This window comes from Lactuca virosa, chromosome 8, assembly GCF_052849685.1.
Source record: "Lactuca virosa cultivar CGN04683 chromosome 8, Lactuca_virosa_CGN04683_v6, whole genome shotgun sequence".
NCBI lineage: Eukaryota > Viridiplantae > Streptophyta > Magnoliopsida > Asterales > Asteraceae > Lactuca > Lactuca virosa.
In genome coordinates, this window is record NC_136433.1 from 50,195,631 (window position 1) to 50,205,685 (window position 10,055).

Here is a 10,055-nt window from a genome sequence, read left to right on the forward strand (position 1 = left end):
GCATTTTCTGCATGTGGCCTGTGATGGGTTCACCATCCTTCATCCTGGTTGTTATCATGGAGGAGATGATTTCATACCGCTCTTGACGAGCACTATGATGGTATTTGTCCATCAAGTCCTGGTGCGTCTCAAAAGGGTAATAGTCCTCATGGGACTTTTGGAGCTCGGTTGTCATCTTGGCCAACATGATACATGCCACCTTAGTGGCATCTCTCTCATATGCTCAGAATTCAGCGATCTCCTCTGGAGTAGCAGACGACTCATCAAGTTCATTGAGCTCCTTGTCGAGGACATATTCCTTGTCCTCATAGCGCGTGACCATCCTAATGTTCATAATCCAGTCATTGAAGTTGGAACCATCGAATATGACTCTCCCACAAAGGTTCATGAGAGAGAAGGAGCCGGTAGGGTTTGAGCCAGAAGCATTGTTGGAAGACATCTGAAAAGGAAGAAGGACAAATTTAGATTAGATATGGAATCCTTAATAAAACACCCAAATGTAATATTAAGGCTAGGACCCAACACAATACTTTATAACTTGGAAGAGGGATGCCGTAATCCAAGCTATATATTATTTGAAGGTAGGTGAATGACGATTCACCAATTTCCACCATGAAAAACGAAATAAATTATTTCGTTTTAATTGGTTTTGAAACTCCTAGATTCTTTTGAGATTCATTGAACTTTTTAATGGCATGTTTCAATCTCGATTGTGCCCTTCAGGTTTTGTGACTGGGATTCCGAGGATCACAAAACAATGTGTGAATAATCATGCAAGCTAACTTGGTACCCTTAATATTATCACCTAAACGGTGTGTCGGTGAACCACACGCGCTCCACCGGTCTATGATAAACATTAAGTTACCCTTTGCCTTCCTTACTAATCCAAGTTAGTGTGTCGGTTAACCACACACGCTCCACCAACGACTTGGTAAGGTACAAAGTGCTAATTTCATGGGTTAGCACCAATTTCACATTTTCCTAAAGTAACTAAGATTGAGAATTTATAAAAATATTTAGTTACTTTCTAATAATCATTACTTTTAATGAGAATTAAATTCATTGTCCTACCCGTTCGGCTAACGACCCTCCACCAGTCAAGGAAGTGGTGGGTGAGAGTGGACACCCATTAAGCTGTCATTTTATAGGCAGCAACCTTATACCCCCTTATAGACCGGCTTCGTGAATGAGGCCTACTAACGGTAAAAACACTTGATCTTATACATATATATATATATATATATATATATATATATATATATATATATATTATTAACTTATAATACTATAAAGTATAAGGGTTGAATTTTAACTTTTAAAACTCTAAGGGTTGTGTGACAACCCGATATTTTGCAAGTCAATGTAACATTCAAAAAGTCAAATATAATGAACTATTTGGAATCAATGAAATTAGCGTAAAAAATGAAGTGTTCTAAAATCTAATTTGGGATGCATAAAGTGTTAGATATCGTGCCAAGGTTTCCAAAAATATAAAGAACACTCAAATCCGAGTTATAACGAAGAAGTTATGACCAATCGAAAATCCACGACACACCCGGTAAAACACTGTTAAGTGTAAAAAGTGAAACTTCAATAAAATACTTTTTAGCCTTAGGTATCAAAACGAAAGTCGTAGACTACGTTAAACCGTGAGCATGCATAAAAAGAACGCCCAAATCTGACTTCGTATGAGGAAGTTACGATTTTTCTAAGTTTCGGAACATCGGTAGACAGCTAAAAACTCGAAATAAAGATCGAGCGATTTTTAGCCGACGCAACCTAAACGAGAGTTGAAGGTCTCTACAATAGTAGTACAATGGTAAAAAGACAGACGAAAACGGACATCGGATAAAGAAGTTATGGATTTTTAACGGAATTATCCTGTCCTTGCCTATTGAATAAAATATAATTAAAAATAAAGTCAAAACTAGCCGACGAAGTCTAAATGACAGTTTTAGAGTATATTCTCACCTATGCGTGGATATAAATAACGTCAAAAACGGAGCTCGTATGCGAAAGTTACGCATTTTTGAAGTTTTTGGCACGCATTACGAGGCTTATCCGAAGGAGTACGCCCAGCGTACTTCGGAGTACGCCCAACGTACTAAATGGAGGGCCTCGGATCGGCCACGTCGCTCCTACCGCTCTACTGCCGTCCCATCCGAAGACCGGAGACCGTGACGTCATCGCTGACGTACGCCCCGCGTACTTCGGTGTACGCCCAGCGTACGAGGGCAGTTTTCTCTCCTATAAATAGCATGCGAGACCTCCGACTTTCCTTGCCCATTTCCTCTTTCTCTCTCACTCTTAATCCACGTTTAGCATCCCGAGACGATCCCGACTTCCCGGTTTCATACCTCAGTCCCGACGAAGGTCCGAAGCTCCGAGATTCCCGAGAATTACACCCCTTTCCGGTCGAAGTGCCGCCCGAGAAAAATCTCGTTTCCTTCGAATCATCACACTTTCCAGGTGAGTTCATACCCCTATATTTTCACGTCTTTTCATGTTTTAGGGGGGAAATACAAGTGCAATACGAGAAAAACTTATCGTTTTATACGGATTATGAGCATGGTCCTTTTGGGTTGCCTTCACCATTGCAATATGTAGGATGAATTAAGGAGAGAGAAAGGTTTAATTATGATTTATTAATATATTATAAGAATAATATATTAAAGGAGAAATCATATTGTTTAATTAATATTAGTCAATAATTAATTAAGAATTAATTTTGTGACTAAAAGAGATTAATTAAATTAAGGGGACTGATATTGTAATTATAAGATAGTTACAAAGTTGGGCTTAGGATCCATTAGATGGCAATGGACGAATTCTATATGGAGGACCATAAAGAAATCGTCCAAGGGCCTTCTGGAATGGTCCATTGGACTGCTTAGGGCTTAAGCAGTCAGATTAGGGTTTCCTAGTTGCAAACCCTAATAGCCTACATGTATATATAGGACCCCTATGCCCCAAAAACGTGGCTAAGAGTTCCTCTAGGGTTTCCAGCCGTTTTTGGTGCCTCCTCTCTCCTCCCTCTTCATCCAAGTTGCTTAGTGGTGTTTGTGACTCCATTAGAGGTGCAACACTTGAGGCACTAAGCTTTCTGAAGCCAATCAAAGCAAGGATTGATTGTTATTGCTATATAACAATCAAAGGTAATTACTAAACCCTTATTTCAGTTCTTATTTGATAGATCTAGGGTTTGTAAGTCTTGGATTCATTGCATGTACAATAGAGAAACCTAGATCCAAGCATTAGGGTTTGTATGAGCACATAGGATTGTTCTTATGCTTAAAACCCATCAGTGGTATCAGAGCCTTGATTGGTTTCTGTTGTATGTGATGCAATTGTCGTTTTTCTGCTGAAAATCAATTTTTTTGCCTCTGCCCGACTCAACTCGGCGAGTCAGTATCTGGACTCGGCGAGTTGGCCCTACTCGGCGAGTTCAGGAGTGACTCGGCGAGTCCGGGAGTCAGACATAGTATATTTCGGGATTTACTTGTTGTTTTGCTGTAGGATTGATGCCAAAATCGTTTTTTGATAATAAAATTCGAATTTGATTGTATGTAAATGATTATCCTTACCAAAACAAAAGATAATTTCAAATCTTTTGAATAATAGTTTCTTTATATGATAAATATAGATTATTCAAATTATTTGGTAATTATCTTGTGACTAAAATTGGATTAGGTCAAATATAGATAGTCACTAAATTAATTGTTTGATTTATATTATTTGTTATTTGATCCCTAGTAAGTTTGAATAGTTTCAAATTACTCCCTTTAGGTTTTATAGTTTAAATTTGAACTTAAAAGTTTTGTTTTTGAAATTTAAATAGTTAAACCCTAATGTTTTGAAATGTTTCAAAACTTTCCCTCAAGTTTTGGAATTTAAAATTTTGATTAATAGTTTAATTATGTAATATTTAAATTCTAAAACTCTAGTATTTTGAAAAGTTCAAATTACACCCTCATGGTTTTGTTAAGTTAATTAAAAGTTTAATTAAAAGAGAAAGTTAATAAAACCACCTAGTATTTTAAAAGTGTAAAATACACCTTATACTATATATATGTAACATTAAAAGTCTAATATTATATATATGAGTAAAGAGTCAGTCTTACCGTTAGTAGGCCTCATTCACGAAGCTGGTCTATAAGGGGTGTTTAAGGAAATTGCCTATAAAATGGCGATTGAATGGGTATCCACTCTTACCCACCGCACTCTTGACTAGTGGAGGGTCGTTAGCCGAACGGGTAGGATAGGACGAAACCTTCCATTATAAGTATAATGAAGTACAAAGTAACTAAATGCTTTTACAAATTCCCAATCTTAGTTACTTTAGGGCAAAATGTGAATTTGTATGCTAATCCATGGAATTACACTTCGTACCCTTGTCAAACGTTAGTGGAGCGTGTGTGGCTAACCGGCACACTAATTTGGGATTGACATTGGTGGCGAAGGGTGGCTCGATGTTTATCATAGATCAATGGAGCGTGTGTGGCTAACCGGCACATTGATTAGGTGATAGTAGCAATTGGGTGCACCACGTGATTCGTATGGTTATTCACACCTTGTTTGTGATCCTCGGCATCCCAGTCACAAATAGAAGGGCATAATCGAGATTAAACATGCCATTGAAAAGTTCAATGAATCTCAAAAAGATCTAGGAGTTTCAATTCATTTAAAACTTAAATTTCTTTTTCGCTTTCATGGTGGAAATTGGTAAATCGTCATTTATCTACCTTCAAATATTCTGCAACTAGGTTACGGCATCCCTCTTCTAGGTTGTAGAGTATTAGGTTGGATCCTAGCCTTGATGTTTCATTTGGGTGTTACATCAAGGATTCTTATCAACTAACCTGAATTTTCTCCCGTTTTGTAGATGTCTAAATCTTACAATGGTCTTCCCAAGTCCCTTGGAACAAGCTTTCCAAATGAAGATGACGTTCCACGATACGATCAAGGAAATGAGAGTCATGCTTCACTTCCTCTACCTCCTCCAATTATTCTCCCTGACCCACAAGTTCAAAGGCTTGAAAAGTTCAAGCTCACTCAAGCCCTTTTGGCAAGTAAACACGAAGATGGGAAACCTGTGTGTGCACACGTCTTAGAGATGAAGTCACACATTGATAGGTTAAGGATGATGGGTGTCGATATCTCAGAAATATTGGCTGTTGACTGGGTTCTTCAGTCACTTCCTGAATCATATAGTGAGTTCGTTAGAGAGTACTATATGATGGACCATGACGTGACCCTCGTTGATTTGACCTATTTGCTTATAGCTGCTGAATCAGAAATGATTTGGCGTGCTGATCAAGCAAATTTTTCTGGCAAATCAAACTCCCAAACTTCAATGGACATTGAAAATGGTGACATTGGAAATCCGGAAAAGGTAAATTCTGAGAAAGTTCATTGTGCCATTCCAAAAGAGTCTATATGCTTCTACTGCCAAGAGAAGGGGCATTGGAGACGAAGCTGCCCTGTTTACCTGAGAGATCTGAGAGATGGGAGAGTCAAGATGTATGGCTCTACTTCAGGTAAAATCTATTAACTAACTCTATAAGTTCCTATTCGTTGATTCTTAATACATGATGTGATAAGATTACGTTTTGATGTTTTTGCAGGATCGAAGAAAAGAGAGGAAGCTTAAGGAAGAAGCGTGCTGAATCTAATCATGAAGAAATGGATTTCGATCGCATGGACTCGAGGATCAGATTTTTGAGCTGCTACTCTAGAGTTAGGATAGAATGATAAGAAATATGTAATAGCATAATTTTTCAGTTGAATTACATTGTAAGGACAAGTTTTTCCGCAATAAAATAAATTTTGATTTTGTCTAATTTATTTATCCTTGCAATGGTGTGTATGAAAAATTGATGTTTAATTGTTTCTATAATGGATTTGATTCTCAATTATGTTATTTATGGAAATGTCGAGAATTTGCCAAATAAGGGAAGATTCTCATCGCCCAAGTTTCAGTTGGACAGAAACTTGGAATCATGGAACTTGGTTGCGTGATGAATGAGAAACTTCATATTTGAAAATTAGACTAATTATTTGACAAAGTGTCAAGAGAAGGACTAGGAGATCGAGTACACTAGGTTGTGCGTTGATCAAATCCACCACAAGAGTGATAAAGATATTCGTCATGATTTACTAAAGTTTAGTAAATATGGTTATACTTATAAGATTAAGTATAATTCTAAGTTTATTGAAAGAGTTTTAATCAATAGCAGAACAAATAAGAAGAATCAAGTAGGCAGAAAGATAAAAGTTTCTCTAAGAAGGGAGAGTACCTTTTATTGTGTTTTATGATAAGTCTTAATGATTAAGAACCATATCTCAATTGATCCTCTAAGTGAGTCTTAGTGCAATTGCATGTCTAAGAAGAGGAATCGAGAATTGTAGAAATGGTTAAATCAAGAAGTCAATCATACTTCGTTCCAATATCAAGTCTTAGAGTCAAGATTCTGACATGAGTGACAAGTCTTAAGTAGGTTTATAACACTCGACAAATGTGGAATTTGGAAAAGTTTTCTTATTCTTGCACATTTGAAATTGGTAAGTTGTGATGTCTTGGATAAGACAAAGATCAACCAGGACCAATTGTGTGAAGTGTTAAACTTGACAAAAAAAGGCTACACTAACTCTTGAATATTTGTTTGTCAAGAAATGTTTCTTGACAAGAGAATCTTATATGTCAACGAGTCAGTGGGAGTCTTAATGGTCTTGAAAAGTTTCAAGAACAAATCAAGAGTAAACCTAGTTGATCATCACTAGCACACGACTTGAGGTTTAAAGCCTATCGTGGATGACATACTCTTTTTCTGTGTCATTCCAATTGAGTTAATTATGTTCTCATTTGAATGCATAAAGACAAAGCACCTTGATCAATGGAAAGTACATTGATATGAAAGGGTGAGTTGCTTGAAGACATGGTGGGCATTCATGTTACCATGAGGCAAGAAATCAAGATTGAACAAGTTCAGTCCATATGGTTTTGGATTTGTCGCAAACTTTTGTTTTGACAAATCCACATGGATAGGAACACATACATCATAAAATCTAAGTGTCATAAGGTTTTCCTCCTTCATGAAAATTATTGTGAGGAAATGCTTTCACTAAGAGAGATTTTAAGAAGATAGCAATTGTGAAAATTGTATTCTCAAATTCGATTATGATTACGGCATCCCTTTTCATAGTTCGAATTGTGAGATTTGGCAATTGATTTGAACTTTGGGACTTAGTAACATAAATTCTGAATTGTTTAGACACACATGTGAGCTATCTAAGGCAAAGGTGTATGAGCTTAAAAAGCTTAGATAAAGGCTTATCAAAGCATTAGGTATTAGAAATATGAACTTAAGGAATTCAATAAGCATTGTTTTCTAGAAGTTCAATTGTTTTCTGAATACATGTCAAAGCTAGTAGAAGCATAAGTGTTATGCTGGTAAGAAAATAATCATCATGTGGGAGCATGATTATTATGGTAAGTATTGCAAGTTAGCAATATTAATTATAGAAAACAAAGATTCACTTTGCAAAGTTGCAAGGGTTGAAAAGTTGTTTTGCTATAATTAAGGGAGAGAATATTATACTTCGTTTCAAAATTCTAAAGCTTAGATCGAGAAACGTTAATAAATATAGTCAAGGATACATAGTGCATTCTCAAAATTCGATTATGATTACGACATCCCTCTTCATAGTTCGAATTGTGGCAGAAGGCTGATAAAGTATCACGTCTTTATGTGAGACATTATGCATCGTGTCCAATACGCTTCGGGTATAGGATCGATTGCATATGCTATAATATTTGACCATTCTAAAATTTTCCAAATGCCTAGGGCATTAAGAGGGAAAAAGGACTAGAATCGGTTTTGACTAAAATAATTAAACAACTATCAAAGGACGATCTGAGGTTCACTAAGGATTTGTCGCTTGTGAGTAGTTGGAAGTATAGTACTGAATGGACTATATTGACATTATTATGAATATATAAGATTCTATTAAGAATGAGTTGTCATATGGCAAATATGGAAATGTTTCCATTAATGGGAGTTGGATATTAAGAAATATGTCTAGATTAGAAACTTTTATGCGAGAAGGATGTTCAAAGGAATGTACATTGAATGTGAGACTTCACGTCTATGGAATTGTCTTGTAACAATTTCCGATAAAATACCTTGTAATTTCATTATCCGGGTCTTGGTGACTTTTGTGCTATGACGTTACGAAAGAATCACTGCATAAAATGTTAGAATCTGACATATTCTAAAAATGGCAAGAATTTGGATTGGGGATTGTGAAATGAGTTTCATTGGAAAAGTTTTTTAATTGATCTATTTCACAAAATATGGACCATAGGAAACCAAAGTGTGCATGCTTGGAGCATGGGACAATTGTGGTTATAATTCGAGTAATAAGTTGATTTTCTGAAACAGTAAGCAATGAATAATGAGTAATCAATATGGTGTTTAAATAAAAGTGTTTTTCATTTACACTCAAACGTTTTGGGACCATATAGGATTAATATTATTATTGCGTTTCACTTTGCATGTTTTGACTTCCAGAATAACTAGGTTATTCGAACCTCCACAGTCGGTCATACGTTGGAAGTAGGTATGAAGGAAGACTGTCATGAATCTGTCTGTAGATTGTCTAAAGTGTTTAGACATAGCACAAGTTTGCTGCAGAGCTCATGAGTGCTTTGATAAGATTAAAGTATTGGATCAAACCCACACTCACTATAATCACTTCATGGTTTTATCACGAGTGATTGGTGAGACGATAACATTGTATATTCTTGAAACCGAGACGTGTGAGTTGTTATTTGCTGGTCGGTTGCACATTGATGATAAGTAAACGCACCAGTAACTTGGTGTTATAAAACTTATTGTTGTGTGTGATTCGATTAGTAGGTACAAGCAAGCATTTGAGTCAAAGTTTATCCATTCCTTTTACCCAAGGTGGGATAAAAGCGATATATGTGGGCCCCTCGATGATTTAGTGATGACAAAGGAAAGTGCTCGGCCGGGCCAGGACTGATTTGATTTGTTCAATTAGCCAGTCGTCATAAATCGGAAATCGGGAAACGACACATAGACTGAGAGAATGATTTCAATCCATGTCTCATGTCTATACGATATCTTGTAGAATGGAGGAATATATAATCCCTTATCTAAAGGACACGCGTATCTGGTAAGATCAGAGTTGACATCGGCTTTTGGAAGCTACGATTGCTGATCAGGTTCTGAAGTCATACACAAAATAGTTATTAGACTTATCCAAGTGGGAGACTGTTGGATTAGTGTCTAAGTCCATAACTATTTTGGTATGTACTTGACCCGATTATGAGCATGGTCCTTTTGGGTTGCCTTCACCATAGCAATATGTAGGATGAATTAAGGAGAGAGAAAGGTTTAATTATGATTTATTAATATATTATAAGAATAATATATTAAAGGAGAAATCATATTGTTTAATTAATATTAGTCAAGAATTAATTAAGAATTAATTTTGTGACTAAAAGAGATTAATTAAATTAAGGGGACTGATATTGTAATTATAAGATAGTTACAAAGTTGGGCTTAGGATCCATTAGATGGCAATGGACGAATTCTATATGGAGGACCATAAAGAAATCGTCCAAGGGCCTTCTGGAATGGTCCATTGGACTGCTTAGGGCTTAAGCAGTCAGATTAGGGTTTCCTAGTTGCAAACCCTAATAGCCTACATGTATATATAGGACCCCTATGCCCCAAAAACGTGGCTAAGAGTTCCTCTAGGGTTTCCAGCCGTTTTTGGTGCCTCCTCTATCCTCCCTCTTCATCCAAGTTGCTTAGTGGTGTTTGTGACTCCATTAGAGGTGCAACACTTGAGGCACTAAGCTTTCTGAAGCCAATCAAAGCAAGGATTGATTGTTATTGCTATATAACAATCAAAGGTAATTACTAAACCCTTATTTCAGTTCTTATTTGATAGATCTAGGGTTTGTAAGTCTTGGATTCATTGCATGTACAATAGAGAAACCTAGATCCAAGCATTAGGGTTTGTAT